The following is a 16,388-nucleotide window of genomic DNA, read 5'->3' as shown; positions in this document are numbered from 1 at the left end:
GTTTGTGTCTTTGCCCTTAAGTCCTTTGAGTAGATACCTAGCAATGGTACTGCTGGGTCGTATGGCAATTCTATATTCAGTTTTTTGAGGAACCGCCAAACTGCCTTCCACAGTGGTTGCACCATTTGACATTCCCACCAACAGTGGATAAATGTGCCTCTTTCTCCGCATCCTCTCCAGCACTTGTCATTTTCTGTTTTGTTGATAATGGCCATTCTGGTGGGTGTGAGATGATATCTCATTGTGGTTTTGATTTGCATTTCTCTAATGGCCAGGGACATTGAGTATCTCTTCATGTGCCTTTTGGCCATTTGTATTTCCTCTCCTGAGAGGTGTCTGTTCAAGTCTTTTTCCCATTTTGTAATTGGGTTGGCTGTCTTTTTGTTGTTGAGTTGGACAATCTCTTTATAAATTCTGGATACTAGACCTTTATCTGATATGTCGTTTCCAAATATTGATTCCCATTGTGTAGGCTGTCTTTCTACTTTCTTGATGAAGTTCTTTGATGCACAAAGTGTTTAATTTTGAGGAGCTCCCATTTATTTATTTCCTTCTTCAGTGCTCTTGCTTTAGGTTTAAGGTCCATAAAACCGCCTCCAATTGTAAGATTCATAAGATATCTCCCTACATTTTCCTCTAACTGTTTTATGGTCTTAGACCTAATGTTTAGATCTTTGATCCATTTTGAGTTAACTTTTGTATAGGGTGTGAGATATGGGTCTTCTTTCATTCTTTTGCATATGGATATCCAGTTCTCTAGGCACCATTTATTGAAGAGACTGTTCTGTCCCAGGTGAGTTGGCTTGACTGCCTTATCAAAGATCAAATGTCCATAGATGAGAGGGTCTATATCTGAGCACTCTATTCGATTCCATTGGTCGATACATCTATCTTTATGCCAATACCATGCTGTTTTGACCACTGTGGCTTCATAATATGCCTTAAAGTCCGGCAGCGTGAGACCTCCAGCTTCGTTTTTTTTCCTCAAGATGTTTTTAGCAATTCGGGGCACCCTGCCCTTCCAGATAAATTTGCTTATTGGTTTTTCTATTTCTGAAAAATAAGTTGTTGGGATTTTGATTGGTATTGCATTGAATCTGTAAATCAATTTAGGTAGGATTGACATCTTAACTATATTTAGTCTTCCAATCCGTGAACACGGTATGCCCTTCCATCTATTTAGGTCTTCTGTGATTTCTTTTAACAGTTTTTTGTAGTTTTCTTTGTATAGGTTTTTGTCTTTAGTTAAATTTATTCCTAGGTATTTTGTTCTTTTAGTTGCAATTGTAAATGGGATTCATTTCTTGATTTCCCCCTCAGCTTGTTCATTACTAGTGTATAGAAATGCTACAGATTTTTGAATGTTGATCTTGTAACCTGCTACTTTGCTGTACTCATTTATTAGCTCTAGTAGTTTTGTTGTGGATTTTTCCGGGTTTTTGACGTATAGTATCATATCGTCTGCAAACAGTGACAGTTTTACTTCTTCCTTTCCAATTTTGATGCCTTGTATTTCTTTTTCTTGTCTAATTGCTCTGGCTAGAACCTCCAACACGATGTTGAATAATAGTGGTGATAATGGACATTCTTGTCTTGTTCCTGATCTTAGGGGGAAAGTTTTCACTTTTTCCCCATTGAGGATGATATTAGCTGTGGGTTTTTCATATATTCCCTCTATCATTTTAAGGAAGTTCCCTTGTATTCCTATCTTTTGAAGTGTTTTCAACAGGAAAGGATGTTGAATCTTGTCAAATGCCTTCTCTGCATCAATTGAGATGATCATGTGATTTTTCTGCTTTGATTTGTTGATATGGTGCATTACATTAATTGATTTTCTTTTGTTGAACCATCCTTGCACACCTGGGATGAATCCTACTTGGTCATGATGTATAATTCTTTTAATGTGTTGTTGGATACAATTTGCTAGAATTTTATTGAGGATTTTTGCATCTATATTCATTAGAGAGATTGGTCTGTAGTTTTCTTTTTTTGTAATATCTTTGCCTGGTTTTGGTATGAGGGTGATGTTGGCTTCATAGAATGAATTAGGTAGCTTTCCCTCCACTTCGATTTTTTTGAAGAGTTTGAGCAGGGTTGGTACTAATTCTTTCTGGAATGTTTGATAGAATTCACATGTGAAGCCGTCTGTTCTGGACTTTTCTTTTTAGGAAGCTTTTGAATGACTGATTCAATTTCTTTACTTGTGATTGGTTTGTTGAGGTCATCTATTTCTTCTTGAGTCAAAGTTGGTTGTTCATGTCTTTCCAGGAACCCGTCCATTTCATCTACATTGTTGTATTTATTAGCGTAAAATTGTTCATAGTATCCTGTTATTACCTCCTTTATTTCTATGAGGTCAGTGGTTATGTCTCCTCTTCCATTTCTGATCTTATTTATTTGCATCCTCTCTCTTCTTCTTTTTGTCAATCTTGCTAAGGGCCCATCAATCTTATTGATTTTCTCATAGAACCAACTTCTGGTCTTATTGATTTTCTCTATTGTTTTCATGTTTTCAATTTCATTTATTTCTGCTCTAATCTTTGTTATTTCTTTCCTTTTGCTTGCTTTGGGGTTAGTTTACTGTTCTTTCTGCAGTTCTTCCAAGTAGACAGTTAATTCCTGAATTTTTGCCTTTTCTTCTTTTCTGATATAAGCATTTAGGGCAATAAACTTCCCTCTTAGCACTGCCTTTCCTGCGTCCCATAGGTTTTGATATGTTGTATTTTCGTTTTCATTCGCCTTGAGGTATTTACTAATTTCTCTTGCAATTTCTTCTTTGGCCCACTCATTGTTTAAGAGTGTGTTGTTGAGCCTCCATGTATTTGTGAATTTTCTGGCACTCCGCCTATTATTGATTTCCAACTTCATTCCTTTATGATCCAAGAAAGTGTTGTGTATGATTTCAATCTTTTTAAATTTGTTGAGACTTGCTTTGTGACCCAGCATATGGTCTATCTTTGAGAATGATCCATGAGCACTTGAGAAAAAGGTGTATCCTGCTATTGTGGGATGTGATGTCCTATAAATGTCTGTTAAGTCTAGCTCATTTATAGTAATATTCAGATTCTCTATTTCTTTATTTATCCTCTGTCTAGATGTTCTGTCCATTGATGAGAGTGGTGAATTGAAGTCTCCAACTATTATGGTAGATGTGTCTATTTCCCTTTTCAGTGTTTGCAGTGTATTCCTCATGTATTTTGGGGCATTCTGGTTCGGTGCATAAATATTTATGATTGTTATGTCTTCTTGTTTAATTGTTCCTTTTATTAGTATATAGTGTCCTTCTTTGTCTCTTTTAACTGTTTTACATTTGAAGTCTAATTTGTTGGATATTAGTATAGCTACTCCTGCTCTTTTCTGGTTGTTATTGGCATGAAATATCTTTTCCCAACCTTTCATTTCCAACCTATGTTTATCTTTGGGTCTAAGATGTGTTTCCTGTAGACAGCATATAGAAGGATCCTGTTCTTTAATCCATTCTGCCAGTCTTTGTCTTTTGATTGGGGAATTCAGTCCATTAACATTAAGTGTTATTACTGTTTGGATAATATTTTCCTCTACCATTTTGCCTTTTGTATTATATATATCATATCTGATTTTCCTTCTTTCTACACTCTTCTCCATACCTCTCTCTTCTGTCTTTTCGTATCTGACTCTAGTGCTCCCTTTAGTATTTCTTGCAGAGCTGGTCTCTTGGTCACAAATTCTTTCAGTGACTTTTTGTCTGAGAATGTTTTAATTTCTCCCTCATTTTTGAAGGACAATTTTGCTGGATATAGAAGTCTTGGTTGGCAGTTTTTCTCTTTTAGTAATTTAAATATATCATCCCACTGTCTTCTAGCTTCCATGGTTTCTGCTGAGAAATCTACACATAGTCTTATTGGGTTTCCCTTGTATGTGATGGATTGTTTTTCTCTTGCTGCTTTCAAGATCCTCTCTTTCTCTTTGACCTCTGACATTCTAACTAGTAAGTGTCTTGGAGAATGCCTATTTGGGCCTATTCTCTTTGGGATGCGCTGCACTTCTTGGATCTGTAATTTTAGGTCTTCCATAAGAGTTGGGAAATTTTCAGTGATAATTTCTTCCATTAGTTTTTCTCCTCCTTTTCCCTTCTCTTCTCCTTCTGGGACACCCACAACACGTATATTTGTGTGCTTCATATTGTCATTCAGTTCCCTGATCCCCTGTTCAAATTTTTCCATTCTTTTCCCTATAGTTTCTGTTTCTTTTTGGAATTCAGATGTTCCATCCTCCAATTCACTAATTCTAGCTTCTGTCTCTTTAAATCTACCATTGTAGGTATCCATTGTTTTTTCCAGCTTTTCTACTTTGTCCTTCACTCCCATAAGTTCTGTGATTTGTTTTTTCAGTTTTTCTATTTCTCCTTTTTGTTCAGCCCATGTCTTCTTCATGTCCTCCCTCAATTTATCGATTTGGTTTTTGAAGAGGTTTTCCATCTGTTCGCATAGTCAGCATTAGTTGTCTCAGCTCCTGTATCTCATTTGAACTATTGGTTTGTTCCTTTGACTGGGCCATATCTTCAATTTTATGAGTGTGATCCGTTATCTTCTGCTGGCGTCTGGGCATTTAATCAGATTTCCCTGGGTGTGAGACCCAGCAGGTTGAAAGATTTTTCTATGAAATCTCTGGGCTCTGTTTTTCTTTTCCTGCCCAGTAGGTGGTGCTCGTGGCGCTCATCTGTCTGTGGGTCCCACCAGTAAAGGATGCTGTGGCTCCTTTAACTTTGGAAAACTCTCGCTGTAGGGGGGGGTCACCAGCCGAAGCAGCTTGGGGGGGGGTGCCAATCCGAATCTCCCAGCCGGCCCGGGGATCCGCGTGTGCGGAGGGTCACCAGCCTCCACGGCTTTGGGGAGCGCCTGTCCAAATTTCCCAGCCGGCCCGGGGCGCCAAGCGTGGTGAGGGGGTGCCAGCCGCCGTGGCTTGGGGGAGTGCCTATCCACCATTCCCAGCCGGACCGGGAAGCCACGTGTTTGGAAGGGACCCCGGTCGCCGTTCTCCGCGGCTTGGGGATCTCCGATCCAATTCTCCCAGCTGGTCCGGGGGGCAATGCATGGGGGGGGGCTTGAGGGGACCGCCTGTCCAATTCTCCCAGCCGGCCCGGGAAGGAGGGAGGGAGGGACTCTGGCCGCCTGCCATCCTGGCCCGGGGAAGCCCATGCCGCTCGGCGATCTCACCGGAGAGGGTTCTCCCAGCCAGTCAGCCATTCCAGAATGGGGTACGCTGTCTTCTTGGTCTCTGTCGTGGCTCCGGGAGCTGTTCTGTATCGTTTCTATTTCCCTAGTAGCTGTTCTGGAGGAGGAACTAAGACCCGCGCGTCTTACTAAGCCGCCATCTTCTCCGGAAGTCTTTTATTAAATTTTTAATATTTTGATAATCATGTAATTTGTTTGTTTTTTTGGATCTTGAAGAACATTGCATTAAAATATTGTTTATCTTGATAACGTTTTGTTGTTGTTGTTGTTCCCCCTTAAAGTTTGCATGCAAGGCCCACTCCTCACTGCCTCACCCCCTCCTGCTCCATGAGGGGATATAATCTTGGGCCCAGAGTAGTGCCTGGAAGGGAGCTGGGCTGTGAGCCATCAGCACCCTACACTCCTAGCATCTGGGGAACAGGGGTAAAGGGACCTAGTGCAGCAGCCTCTGTGAGGATGATGATACCCGCAATGAGGTTGTTTTCTCATATGTTTATTTCCTCATTGGTACCATCATAAAGCACTTAGAGTCTAAAGCTAATTATTTAGGAGTTAGTGAAGGGAGTCACAGCCAAGCCTAGTCCTGACCTCTTCTTTCCATCTTCCTAACAGCCAGAATACCTGAGTGAAAGCCCAGACTGTTATCTTAGACCTGAGACTGCCATCTATGAAAATGAAATATATCTTCCTCCAAGTAAAATTTCCAGAGATAGTGAATTCAGAAAAACAGTGAAGTGCTGTTACAGTTGTGATGACATGCTAAGAAATACTAACACAGTTTTCTTCCTCCTCCAGTGGCCTCAGTGAAGTCCAGAACATTTGTCTTTACCCTGCAAACCTCCCCAGATGCCTCGTACCTACAAACTTATGGGGTCAAATAGTGCTCTGTGGTGAAATACCTCCAACCAATTTACATGGAGGTGAGAGTTTTAAATAGGAATGACCCCAACATCAGGCTGGTCTTAAATGATTGTTGGGAAACAGCTACCAGGGACCCAGCCTCTCTCCCCATAGGAATATTGCTGTGGATGGCTGTGAATATAAACTAGAAAACTACCAAACAACTTTCCATCGGTTGACACCTCTGTGACACATTATGATCACTATTGGAGCTTTGAGATGAAAACTTTTGCCTTTGTCTCAGGAACTCAAGCACTCTCTGACCTGGTCTACTTTCCACTGCAGTACTGTAATCTGCAGTCAACTTGCTCTTGACACCCCACTGTGTTCTGGGACTTACCCACCTCTATTTTGGAATTCCCCAAGCCTCAAAACTGTGATCCAATAAACTGCTGTCATTTAAGCTGTAGTAGTTAGGTTCAGGTGTCAATTTACCAGGTGATGGTGCCCAGCTGTTCTGTTGCTGTGGCCTTAAATCATCAGCACGTGAAATTATATCTGCTGTTGGTTAAGGGGAAGCGCCTTCTGTAATGAGTGATGTTTAATTTAGTTAGCTGGAGGCTTAAAAGAGACAGGTCAGAAGAAAGCTCAGTAGCTCAGAACTATACGTTTGGTGATGCAGGAAGGAATCACCCCGGGGTAAAGCTGTTTGAACCCAGAAGCTGGGAGGGAAGGCCAGCAAACATCCCTGTGTACCTTCCCATGTGTCAGAGAAACCCAAATGAAAGCCAGCTGCCTTTCCTCTGAGGAACTGTAAATTTGTAACTAAATAAACCCCCTTTATAAAAGCCAATCCATTTCTGGTATATTGCATCCTGGCAGCATAGGCAAACTAAAACATATGTCAACCCATGGTTTGATATTTGTTTTAGCAGCTAGGGAATATAACACAACTCCTGGGGGTTATATCAGAATCACCTGAGGAAGATGCTTAACTCTGCTGGCCCTCCTGAACATCCCCCTGGAGAGAGATTCTAACAATTAATAGTTTAGCATCATCCCCTACAACAGGTTTTATGACTGCTATGGTGAGTCACTGTTACTGATGAAAGAATGAAATTTATATCAGGTGTATTGAGACATAAAACCACTAGAACCACTGTTGTAAGATGAAGTTGTTGACATAAATGCACATAATTCAAAACAGTGGCAAGGCAATGCACAATTAACTGGCACAGTGACATTTTTGCTACATGAAAAATAGAACTGCAGCTTTTTCATGAGACAAATTTCAATAAAAGTTATTGAATGGTATTTAAGGAGTGCATCATTTGTAGAAGTGAAGCACTGGAGATTTTGTAACTTTTATATACTGGCTAAAGGAAAAAGATGGTGCTTTATTATATTTCAAGAAATCCTCCCCATATTGGGAAATGAACACTATTGACATTCCCTTTTGCTCCTTGGTTTAAAACCAGTTCTGTAGATTTCTTCTTCTCTTTATTAAATAACTACAGCATCCTTATTAATGCAAATCTGAGTGACTCCCAATGAAAAAAGCACAGAATTCCTAGACATTGAGTACTCTTTAGAAAATGCACCTCAACAATGAAACAGCTTATTTTTCTAATTTAACAAATCATTTATGTACATTCTAAAATATTCATGTAAATATTTTTTCATCTGTGAGCTTATTATATTTCCCTTGGAAATTTTTCTTTGGCTTTTAACATCTTCTGAGAGTAAGGTGGTGACATTTCATATTATTTTTATTTTTTACTTTTCTCTGATTGCCTTTTAAAAGCAACAGTCGCTTCTCTTTCCTTGCGATAATCATTTCTTTTACCATCTGAAAGGACTTCTCTCTCTCTCTCTCTGTAATCCTTGTTGATTATACAGTATCTTCATTGTTTCTCAGTGCAAAAGTCTTTGAGGTTTCAGCTGCTGAGTCCAAATCACGATGTGCTTCCCTCGTGGCTGGTGAAGGAACCTCGGACATTTTGGCTGCTTCCTTGAACACACTTACTTACTGCTTTTATTACAAAGCTGCCAGATAGTTGTGCATTTAGATGGCCTGACAGAGGTTACACTTTAGACACTTATTCAGAATGCCAAAGATTTATTTTCCTCTCTTTCACTAAGGAGGGAAAAAGAAAATATAAAATAAATTGAAGAATCTGACTGTTATCTTTTTTGTATTTTTCCCTATTCCTTCCCAGAATTACACCAAGATAGTGAATAACTGAATGCCACCCCATGTATATTTTTTAAAGCAACTCTTCCTATACATCAAGCAGGAGAAAATATCAGTATTTTCAGAAACTTGAGAAGAACCTACTTTTAAGTCCTTGAACATTAAAGGAAAGGTGCAGGTAAGTTAATCTTGCAATTATACTATTAATTCAGAAGTAAGTTACAAAAAAAATTGTTATAACGTGGATTGTTGATCTTTCATGTGGAGAGTGTAATGATGTTCTTGAATTTTATGTATTGTAGACATTCTAATTGTTGTTGCGTTATGCTTTAAAAGAATATTTCCACTGAACATTCTTGAATCAAATTGAAAATTACATTAAATTTTTAATGGTCATTATTTTCTTCTAATACAAGAAAATTATATGTTTACATGATTATTTTTATGATATCAATTATTAGAAAGAAAAGTTTTTATAGTATCATAAAATGCATCAAATGATACTGGACTCCTTTACTTCTGCCACTAATGGTAACTGACCTATTATTTTCAATAATTGTTCGTTCATTGGAAATTGTCATCTGTTAGTTATTGGTGATTTTAGTCCGAATGTTACTGCTCAGGAATATTGCTAAATGGTTTGTTATGTTTTAAGGGCAACTATTGTGATATTTATGGCCAGAGAGTATAATGAAGGTACTAGATTTACATGGAAATATTGTCTCAGTAAGGCGTCAGTGTTGACAGCAAAGCATTATTTAGTAACGTTAAAGAAATGAAGGTAGGAATTAGAGGCAAGTTTTGGACTGTCCATTCCCTTCAGGAAGACAACTTGTGAACCCCTGAGAAAAGATCTCCAATGAAGAAGAGTTTAAGATATTATTGAATTGGAGTGTGATTGTAGGAGCCTAGCTAGCATATCTCAGTTCTTGCTTCTTAGACCCAAACCCTCTGGCTGTGCTTATGTATAGAGTTGTCCTCTCACTGTTCTACTGGTCTTTAGATTGAACTAGCAGCATCACGTGGTGCAGAGCAAAGTCACTTTGAACTCTCAATTACACTTCTACAAAGAGGGACCGCGGCTGGTGCTTAAGGAAGATTCTAGGTTGGGAGAATTCAGACCAACTGAGAAATGGTTTTGCCACTGAGCTCATATTACCAGCCCTGGGTAGTCAGATAGATCTTATATCATAGTTACCAAGTATGGCCGAGCGGTTATTAATACTTTGTTCTTTAAAATGAGATAAAAACAATGTTTACCAGTGAAGGCTATTTTAACGATTAAGGAGAAAGAAATTGTGCCATACTATTTATAGAGTACCAACTATGAATGGGGCACTGGACTTGGTGTTTGAAGGGCTTAGGTTTACAGGTCAGCTTAGAGATTGTTGGTAGTGCTAATAGCCCGATGGTAGTGGATTTCCAATGAAATGGTGGTCATCATAGTTTTATTACAGTTGCTTTGCTAAGTGTGTAGACATAGCTTCATTCATGTATCTGGAGAGCTGTTTTCTAAAAAGAAAAAAGCCTGGGAAATTTTAATTCATGCCTCTTTGGATGAGGTAATGTTTGTACTTTCCAATGCTAAATTGTGCTGTCACTATAACTAAAATAAAATCAGAATCAGATTTTGCCAGGCTCTGAAAGTATTGGAATTAACAGAAAAGAGAGAAGAAAAAATTATTTTGAACTCACTAGCAAAATTCAGAAGCTGCAAGATAAAATAGTTATTACCATAGTTCTATCTATGTGGTGCTTTTGGTTAATCACCCAGTAAAATGAAATGGCCTGTGGACTCCAAATGAGACTGGAGTTTCTAGTGAAAATACCTAATGAAGACCTTGGGAGTTGGCTTTAAATAATTTTGAACAGAAAGGAATTCCTACTGTGGGCACCACTAAGATTTTAGAATTTCCCTGGGATATATGAGTTGAATTCACAAACCCTGAGGTAAGGAGAAAATAATTAATTGCTCAACGTGGTTGTTACAAAGCTCATACAGTTTTTTTTAATAGGAGAGGATGTGACTGTGGTAGGAATAAAGCCAAGCAAGAGTGGAATAGCCAAAAATAAAAAGTAAAAAATAAACCATGGCAGGAAAAAATGAGAAAAAAGAGAGAGGCAGGATACCAGTAAAGGGCAGATTGGGTTTATAGATGTGTGGAAATTCAGAACTGTTTGTATGATGCCAACCCTCACACTCCAATGGCCTTTACTGACATTACTGTTCTACATTAGAGTAAATATTTAGTTGATGGATACCTAGAAATTCTGTACCTAAAGATGTAAATTTCTATTCACTGTACAAACTAGACAATTCTACTGAAAGTAGCTTGATTAAAAATTGGGGGACCTAAAAAGAGGTAGTCATTAGGTTAAGTGATGAATCATGTATATAAAAACTTAATTTATTCCCCCAAAGAATAGACAAATGACATAATTTTATTCACCTTAATTTTTTTCTCCTTCATTCATCTACCTTATACTTATCAAAATAGGCTAAATAAATAAATAAACCATTTTTAGCCAAATCATAATATTTATTGTGGTACAAAATTCATAGCCAAGGAAAACAACTTAGGATAAAATCATGTAATCTTGTGTTTTTTTAAAATTTCTTTATTTGTTTATTCAACCATTCATTCATGTGTAATTTCCTACTTCCTAAGTGAACTCTAAAAAACTGAACTGAAAATATGTTCTGGACCCATGTCTGAACGATATCAAACGTGGATGATTGTCTGGAAAAGGACTATATCAGCTACTCCTAGTAATGCCTTCCTGATAAAATCAATTGACCAAGATAAAAAGCTGTTCCATTGGTGTGTTTTGCTTTGTCGAGTTGGGTGCCCTCATGGTCCGATGCATTCGGGTTCCACAGACCTCGGCTAGGCAACATATGAGAGAAAGGCACGGTGGGACCCAGGCAGAAAGGCGCTTTTGGCGCTTTGTACCCACAGTAGTGATCTGCCACAAGAGTGCCCTGCTCGAATGGAATGATTTTGTCAGACTCTTCCATTAAAACAAGATCCAGGTGCATGGGTAGTTCAGTGATTAGAATGCCCGCCTTTCATGCCCCCCCACCCCCCAAAAAAGACCTATGCGCCCATTATAAGGCTTTGCTGAAATATTTGTCCTTGTGTCTTTTCCAAGCACAAATATAAGAACTTAGCCATTTTATTAAAAAAAAAAAAATCCTTCCATTCTCCTCAGCATATGTGAGCGCATTTTCTTGATGCGGCTTATCTTTCCACTAAAAAAGTGTGTACCTACGTTTTGAAATTCAAATATCCAATATCAGCATAAGTTATTTAGTGAATAACAAAAGAGCTCCACTCCACATGTTAAATTCCTTTGGGCGCCCTCAAGTGCCAAGAGATGAGGTAATCATACCTTTTAGTTCATAATGCACAATTTATCATCAGTCTGGACAAGATTCTTGCTTTCCTCCATGTTTTCTCTTTTGATTCATTCTTGACCCCACTTCCATTGCCTTCCCCCATAGACAGTCATTCTAATGGGCTTGATACATATCATTGAATATGTACATATATATTTTTAAATTAGTGAACTTGTTATAGGCACGCATATTTTAATTTGCAGAAGTAGCATTGTGCAATAGGTATTATTCTCAGTCATACTTTTTATTCCCTCATCACTATGTATCTAAGATGTTGCTGTATGTATCTCTAATTCATTGATTCCAACTGCTGCTTGTTATTCCATAGTGTACATCCAACACATTTTACTTGTCCATTCCCCCAATAATAGATTGAAGTTGCCACCAGCTAGCCCTCTGCGCATACAAATGAGATAGAATGCTGAGTCTAGTTTACATACATTCTAATTTCTCTATATAGTGTAAACTGATCTTCTCTGTTCCAGGTACCCACTAGCCTTTTATGAAGGCTCCTAGGTCTCTCAGTCTCACCAACACTTGGTATTATTGAAGGTTCTAATTTTTACCAACCTGATAGGTAGAAAGTGATATTTTAATTTGCATTTCTCCAGTTTCTTGGGAGGGTGGCCATTCTACCAAATACTGATTAGTCACTTGGAGTTCCCTTTTGTGAATTGTCTTTTCACATCTTATTCCAATTTTAAAATTTGTTTCACTTCATAGCATATATTTAATTTTTTTAACTATAGAAATGATTGGAGTGTATCAGTATAGAAACTGAATATTACCTATCTAGCAGCCCTGTGTCTAAAATATAGCATGAAAGCTGGAAATCAGATTATCTAGGAGAATTTTCAGATAATGGAGACTGCCAGATCTGTGTTTGAATTGCAGTTCTGCCACTTCATTGCTAGTTAACTTGAAGAAAAGTACTTTTGTTCTACCTTTGATTCTGTGTGTGTGTGTGTAAAAGGGGGAAAAATAACACTCGAGGCTTATTGTGAGAATTAACTAAGATGACATATAAAGTATGCAGAACAGTACCAATTTTAGGTGCTTCATAAATATCCATTTCTTCCCATTCTGTAGGCAGGAAGTTGCCTTCAATTCCCAGAGGTTATGTGTGTTCCTTGCCACGTGGTCTTTCCCAACTCAGCTACTTACTTCATCAAGCCAGCCAGGGGAGTGTCTACAGTATTTCTGCTGGCTAGACAGAGTCTTACATAATGCAACGCAATCACTAGAGTGAATCCTTATTACCTTTGCCATATTCTTTTGGTTAGAAGCAAGTCACAGATTCTGCCCAAATCCAAGTGAGGGAATTACACTAGGTTTGCACACCAGGAAGCATTAGTGGGGGGGTGGGGGGGTGCACCTTAGAATGTCTGCCACGCACTCCAAACACCAGGACGTGTAAATAGACACCGAAAGGCAAAGACAGGGAAATCTTGCTATTTAGGTTAGTATTTGTTTACATTTATTTTACTGCCAACTCTATTTCTTAACATATTTCCCGTTCTGTTTTTTGTTCCTATTTCGGTATGAGTTCCTTCCTCCTCTTCTTCTTGCATCCTTCTTCCTTTTTCCTTCTTCCTGCTTATTTAACTCCTTTTTACAGTTCCAAACACTATTTGAAGGGCTTGGGACACAATGTAAAAAAAGAAATACCCAAGTCTTCATCTTTGTAGAACTTACAGTTTACTGAGAACAGAAAGTTATATAGACTATTACAATGCAATGTTACAGTTTCACAGAGAAAATCCAAGATGATGGGCAGACAAATGGGAGAGAAAGCTAACCCGTTCTGGAGGGAAAAGGGAAGTCTTCTCAAAGGAAGTGACTGCAACATTTTATTTAAAAACCTAAGAGCGTAATGAAGTGGTGGAATGTGAATGTCTCTACTTTATATATGGGCCAAATATTTTTTATGATCTAAACACCTAACAGAATTGTCTATATTTTCACATGTAGATTAAAATTATAGTTTAAACCTCAACCAATAAGTACATAACAGAGAAAACTTTAGTAATGCCTAAGTAAAATCGGGTCTGTGAGCAAACTCATAAAAATCATGTTGTTGTTTAATAAAATTATGACTTGCTATTTGACTTGAGCAAAGCTCTTTATTTCTCTAAGCCTCGGTTCGCTCATCTATAAAATTCAGTTAGAACGTAATATCTAAGGTATTTCACTGATTTGAAATGCCGTGATTCTAGGAGTCCCTAAGGGCTGAGGATGGCGTTATGTTAACTTGGAACGTTGGTGGATGAGATTTAAACTGAGATCTAAGCCGGGTCTCTCAGCAGTCCAGGCAAGACCTCCGCGTCCCAGGGCTTTGTGTGAGCTGTCAACTGACGCCCCCTCCTGGTGGACGCATTACGGAAAGGTGTCCCTTCAAGATACATTGCTTTTCCAGAGCCGAGAGCGGTGGATTTCAGGTCCCCAGATGGCCTCGAGTCCAGTGTTATTTATAGTCTCTGTTTGGACCATTCAAGGTTCCAGATTCTTAAGGAACTAGAACTGTTCTGGAAGAGGATTAGGTAGTGATTTGTTCACTGTCACACCCACTTCAAATATGTTGAAAGATCCTTTACCCTAAATTCCTGAACACACCAATTCAGGAAATGAGGGCTCTTGGATTTTTTTCAGTACTATTTACCTGGATCCTTAAGATTTTTGAAGGCAGGATTGTGTGTCTGCACACACACACAAATTTCATGTCAATCTTTCTCTTACCAAGTGTTTTTTCAGGCTGTAGCAAATTTCATTTAAGATGCTTTGGGGATGGCAAAAAGATCAGATAGTCTCTCTACAAAGTGAAGGCTACTATCAAAGTACATTTCTGTCGCAGCCCCTTCTCTGCTTAGAGCTTTCAGCATTTCTTCCCCTTCCTGAGATCCTGGCTCCTCCAGGGGACTTGCTATCCTCGCCGAGTGATTCACCTCCCCAGGGCGGAGGGGGCCGGGGCATCACCGGACGCCTGTTTAAATCGGTCTCCAAGGCTTAGCGGAGGTGAGCCCCACCCAGCAGGCTTTTCTCCTTCCGAGAAAGTTCATTTAGGTTCCAGAGTGACCCAGAGGCTAAAGGTGCCTTCTTTGCTGACTCACCAGCTGACTGATGGACCATAAGTTTTGTTCTCTTTTGGTACGGTACAGGGCAATCCAGGATTGCTCAGATCCGGAGGGGAAGAAACCACAGTATGACGGTCCTCTCAGAGCATGTCCCCACCCCCACCTTACAACGTAACCCAAGTGGAGTCTTAAAAATGAAAGAATAGGATGGATAATATCATATGTAGTGGGGATAAGGAATTACCCTCTGACCACCCTAGTTTATTGAGACAGCTCAATGAGATGGTCAACTATAATCATCATCATCATCAATATCATAGCAGATAATAATGTATCAAACATTCACTATGTACCGGACTTTTTTTTTGTAATCCTTTCCTACATTAACTAATGAAATTCTAGCAACAATGCTAAGAACTGAGTACCTCCTATTTTGTTTAATTTAAGGGCTATCTTCTTTATTTTACTTTAAGGGTCTCAGAATAATTATTAGTAAAAATGTCTAAAAAACTGCCTGCAAGGTGTTAAAAAATGAGATAGATGAATGTGTATTGACACGGAAAGATGTCCAAGAGAAATTTTAAATTGGAAAACAAAGCCAAACCAAAATGCTGTTGCGAGTTTCTTTCTGCACTTTTGAAGTTTCTGTGAAAATGATTCTATTTTTTTGGTAAAGAAAAAATACATGTATTCATCATAAAAAATAGATATTTATACATAAGGGAGGAAACATTAAATTGTTACTATAGATAATTCTAAAGAATGAGAGGGAGGGGCCGGCCACGGGGGCTCAGCAGGTAAGAGTGCTTGCCTGCCATGCCCAAGAACCTGGGTTTGGTTCCTGGTGCCTGCCCATGTAAAAAAAAAAAAGAAAGGGAGTAGGAAGGAAAAAGGTAGATTTTTCCCTTTTACTTTACTCAAGTCTTCATAACTGTGATTCACTTAACTACAAACTGTACATTGATTTTTGTAATGGAGAATTTTTTAAGGTAAAAGTGAATGAATAAAGGATGCCCCAAGCCTGCTCAAGTTCTAAGGATTTTTTATAGCACCCAAATGATACCTAAGCTTTAAAGCATCAATAAAAAGGCAAGCCTATAAATACTCATAAATGTAACATAAAGCTTTTTTACCTGGCAATTAGCTAATTCCCTGTAATAATCTAATGATGATGACAATTAGGGCCAACATTTATATAGCAATTTTTACATTTACAGATTAAAAAGCAAATTCACTTATATTTTTCATTGAACACTTACAGTGACCCTTTCAAGGAGATATTTTATCCTGATGAAAATAATAATAGCAGTCATATATTGAGCACCTACATTCCCATGTGCCATGCACTGTGCAAAGTATTCTACATAGGTTGTCCTATTTAATCCTTGAAAGGATCCTATGGATTAGGTGTATATTAGGAATAACATACCTAAATAATAACAATGGCTCAACAAAGTAGGAACATTTCTCTCTGCCCTAAAAGCCTGATGGTGATTCCATGATCTTAAGGGACCCAGGCTCCTGCTGTCATGTTGCTCTGCTTTCCTCAACATACTGCTTACACCTCATGTTTCAAAGTGACTGTTCCAGCTCCACCCACCATGTTTGCATTCCAGCCAGCAGGAAGGAGAAAAGGGAACAAAAAGTTATTTCCCCCCCCCCCCCCCTTT

At 38.6% G+C, this 16,388-nt stretch overlaps 1 protein-coding gene across 1 annotated transcript in view; it reads left to right on the top strand.

Moving 5' to 3' along the window:
* The first annotated feature begins 8,405 nt into the window (after window positions 1–8,405).
* GALNT3 (polypeptide N-acetylgalactosaminyltransferase 3) overlaps window positions 8,406–16,388 on the top strand; it is a 105,545-nt gene continuing 97,562 nt past the window's right edge. The window contains exon 1 of the mRNA XM_077154046.1: window positions 8,406–8,425. The gene's annotated coding sequence lies outside the window, so the exon portion shown is untranslated. The remainder of the gene's footprint in view (window positions 8,426–16,388) is intronic.

Source organism: Tamandua tetradactyla, chromosome 3 (genome assembly GCF_023851605.1).
Source record: "Tamandua tetradactyla isolate mTamTet1 chromosome 3, mTamTet1.pri, whole genome shotgun sequence".
Taxonomy (NCBI): domain Eukaryota; kingdom Metazoa; phylum Chordata; class Mammalia; order Pilosa; family Myrmecophagidae; genus Tamandua; species Tamandua tetradactyla.
The sequence above is the reverse complement of the archived record's forward strand: the minus strand, read 5'-3'. Positions and strand labels throughout refer to the sequence as shown.